Consider the following 3856-nt stretch of genomic DNA (forward strand, 5'->3'; position numbering starts at 1 on the left):
TCCAACCATGGTAGTGTATGGTCGCCTCAATAAATATTGTTGAATGAAAAAAAAACAAAAAAACCCATCCCTTTCCTTCTAAAAGTTTTATGATGCATTATTTTCATTAACCAGTCTTTTACTATTAACCTTAAAATGGCCAGTTGAGACAAAGAGTTCTGAGACCATTCTTCCACCACTGATTAAGACTGGGGTATCAAGTGTTATGGGTAATATTCATTTAGCTTTCTGAACTTTCTGGGCAGACTTGGTGACCTTGCAGCTCCAGCAGACTTCTTGTCCACTTCCTTGATAACACCCACAGCAACTGTCTGTCTCATATCACAAAAAGCAAAATGACCCAGAGGAGGATAGTCAGAGAAGCTCTCAACACCCATGGGCTTGCCAGGAACCATATCAACAATGGCAGCATTACCAGATTTCAGGAATTTCGGGCCACCTTTCAGCTTCTTGCCAGAATGACTATCAATCTTCTCCTTCAACTTGGCAAACCTTCAGCATAGGTGCATAGCCAGCACCGATTTTGTCTGGATGGTTCAGGATAATCACCTGAGCAGTGAAGCCAGGTGGTTATCCTGTCACCAGCCACATTGCCATGACCATCATTTTTACAGGCATGTTCTTGACATTGAAGTCAACATTGTCCCCAGGAAGAGTTTCACGCAAAGCTTCATGGTGCATTTCAACTGACTTCAGTTGTAATGTTGACTGGAGCAATGGTCACCACCATGCCCAGTTTCAGGATACCAGTCTCCACTCAGCCCACAGGAACAGTACCAACACCACCAGTTTTGTAGACATCCTGAAGAGGTAGGGTTTGTCAAGACGGTGGTAAGATGCAATCCAGAGCTTCAAGCAATGTGGTTCCACCAGCATTTTCATCCTTATGGGTATTGCACCATTCCCTGAACCAAAACGTATTACCATTTGGCTCCAATATGTTGTCACCATTCCAACAAGACATTGGCACAAATTCTACTGTGTCAGGGTTGTAGCCAATTTTCTTAATGTAGGTGCTGACTTCGTTAATGATTTCCTCATATCTCTTCTGACCGTAGGGTGGTTCAGCAGAATTCATTTCATTAACCCCAATTATTACTTGTTTCACACCCACTATGTAAGGCAGAAGGGCATCTCTGAGGTCTGCCCATTCTTGGATGTATCAGCTTCAAATTCACCAACACAAGCAGCAACAATCAGGACAGCACAGTCTGCCTGAGATGTGCCTGTAATCATGTTTTTAATAAAGCCTCTGTGACCTGGGACATCAATTTGCTTGTCTCAAATTTCCATAGGGAGATATCAATGGTGATACCATGCTCGTGTTCATCATTTAGTTTATCCAAGACCCAGGCATACTTAAAGGACCCTTTTCCAATCTCAGCAGCCTCCTTCCCAAATTTTTAATGGTTCTTTGGCAGATTCCACCACATTTGTAGATAAGGTGGCCAGTTGTGGTGGATTGTCCGAACCTACATGTCCAATAATGACAATGTTAATATGAGCCTTTTCCTTTCCCACTTTGACTTAAGATATAGCTATGGTTTTCACAACACTTGTGTTCTGGTGGCTAACCTCTTAGGAAAAAAAAAGCTCTCGAGCATTTTTAAGACCAGTTTTTACAAAGTCTTTGGTATGCCCATATTCTCATGTTCTTTGTCGATGTTTTTTGTATCTTTATCCTCACCCTTTGGATGGGTATCATTCCTTGTTTTTTTTGTTTTTTTTTTTGTACTCTTCTTGCACACTGCACATATTAATACTTTAAAATATTAACTCTGGGGCTTATTCCCTGGGTTGTCTGTTTCTTGGTTTTGCAACCAGCTGGTGATAAGATAGAGATTTTCTTGACTTCAGCTTTCCTATCAGAAAGGTTTGCCCAAGGCAATGCAGCTTGCTGGGTTTTCCCTGTTTTTGGGCTTCTGTCTCATCCTGGGCTTTCGCTTGTTAGTTGTTTTGGTGCCTCTGTTTACAGAAGTTTGGTTGTCCCCTCTGCTTCCCAGGAGACACACATCTCTCTCCCAGGTATTTGAAGCCTGTAAACCTTTGTCCCAGACTGTCTGCCTCTATAGGTTTTTACATTCCTTTTGTCATCTCATGCTGCTTTTGCCTAGAGGGAAAATTCTTGGAGGAGTTTCACTCTGGAGAGGACTTTCTCAAAGCTGTCTTTCCCAGCCGCACAGACTACTGCCAAAATAGTTGAAGGACTGAGTCCTGGAACTCCCTACTCAGCCACCTTCCCACAATGCCCTCTCCTTCATATTGTCCTACAACCTTGCTTCCATGGTTTCTGATGAGAAATAGGCACTCAATCTTATTGAGCTCCCTTGTATATGACATGTCTCTTGCAGCTTTCAGGATTCTTTCTTTGTCTTTGTATAGTCTGATTTGACTGGAGGCTAGGAGGAATATTAATATAGTGATTCATCAGTTATATTCATTTGTTAAATCCTGTTTTCTCTGTTATACCTTCTCCTTCTCCCTTGATCCTTCTCTCAATCTATAGGGATCTTTGGGCAATGCCCAGTCTGACTTTTTCATATTGAGAAGAAGTTTAGACAATGAAGGATAAGGGGATGTAATTAATTGATAATCTTGGATAGACTGGCCCCTCTGGGTTTCAGGATTTATCTAACCTAGGAACCCTATAGGAATTATATGCACAGTTTGATTGTAATGTGTGTGTGTGTGTGTGTGTGTGTGTGTCTTTGAGTTTACCCTATTTTTGGAGTTCTTTGAGCTGCTTGGATGTGTATATTCATGTCTTTGACTAAATTGGAGGAATTTTTCAGCCAATATCTCTTTGAGTTTTCTTTCTGCCCCTTTTTATTTTTTCTTCTCTACCTGGGACACCCTTAATGCGTGTATTCTTAAACGTAGTGGTGTCCTCCAGATCTTTCATGGTCTGTTCACTTTTCTTCTCATTTTTTTTCTCTCTGCTCATCAGACTGAATTACTTCAATTTTCTTATCTTCAAGATCACTGTTTCTTTCTTCTTCCATCTGCAATCTGCTGTGAAACATTTGTTTTAGTCTCATTGGCTGATCATTCAAATACCAGGCAATAAGTCGGCATATAATGGGAATTTAATGGCTCATGGTTTTGAGAATTAGAAAAAGCCCAGGTCAAGGCTTCATCAAGACAATGTTTCCTTCTTGAGGACTGGCATTCTGTGGCTATCTGCCCATGATCCTTGGTTCCTCTGTCACATGGTAATGCACATGGCAACGTCCCTTGACCTCTCCCCTCTCTTCTGATTTCTATTGACCTTCAACTTCTCAGCTTCCCATGGCTTTCATTTTATCTGTTGGAATTTTATTTCACTTATAAATGACTTCAATAATCAGATCGAGACCCTGCCTGATTGAGGTGGGTCAAACCTTAACTGAAATAACCTCATCAAAAGGTCCTATTTACAATGGGTTCATGCTCACAGGAATGGATTAAATTTAAGAACATGTTTTTCTGGGGGCACGTAGAGCTCGAAACTACCATACCCCTCCTGGGGACTTTTTATTTCAGTTATTATGGTTTTCAGTTATGTTTGGCTCCTTTTATAATTTCTAACTCTCTATTGTAATTCTCAATTTGTTCATATACCATTTTCCTGATATCCTTTAGTTCTTTGACTGTGTTTTCATTTAGCTTTTTCTTTTTTTTTAAAACTCTTTGAGCATTTATGCATCCATTATTTCAGTCTTTGTCTGGTATATTCAAAGTTGGATCTTCTTCATTAATGATTTCTGAAGTTTTATTGGCTGGCCTATGATTTATTATTTCCAATTTCTTTGTAATGCCTTGTAATCACTTTTCTGCACTTTGTACATTTTCAATTTTAATGTGTTAACTCTGGAAT

The 3856-nt window shown here is 40.1% G+C and overlaps 1 pseudogene; it reads right to left on the bottom strand.

Moving 5' to 3' along the window:
- Nucleotides 1–216: 216 nt before the first annotated feature.
- LOC143689956 (elongation factor 1-alpha 1 pseudogene) lies at nucleotides 217–1694 on the bottom strand (annotated as a pseudogene).
- Nucleotides 1695–3856: the final 2162 nt, after the last annotated feature.

This window comes from Tamandua tetradactyla, chromosome 7 (genome assembly GCF_023851605.1).
Source record: "Tamandua tetradactyla isolate mTamTet1 chromosome 7, mTamTet1.pri, whole genome shotgun sequence".
Lineage (NCBI taxonomy): Eukaryota > Metazoa > Chordata > Mammalia > Pilosa > Myrmecophagidae > Tamandua > Tamandua tetradactyla.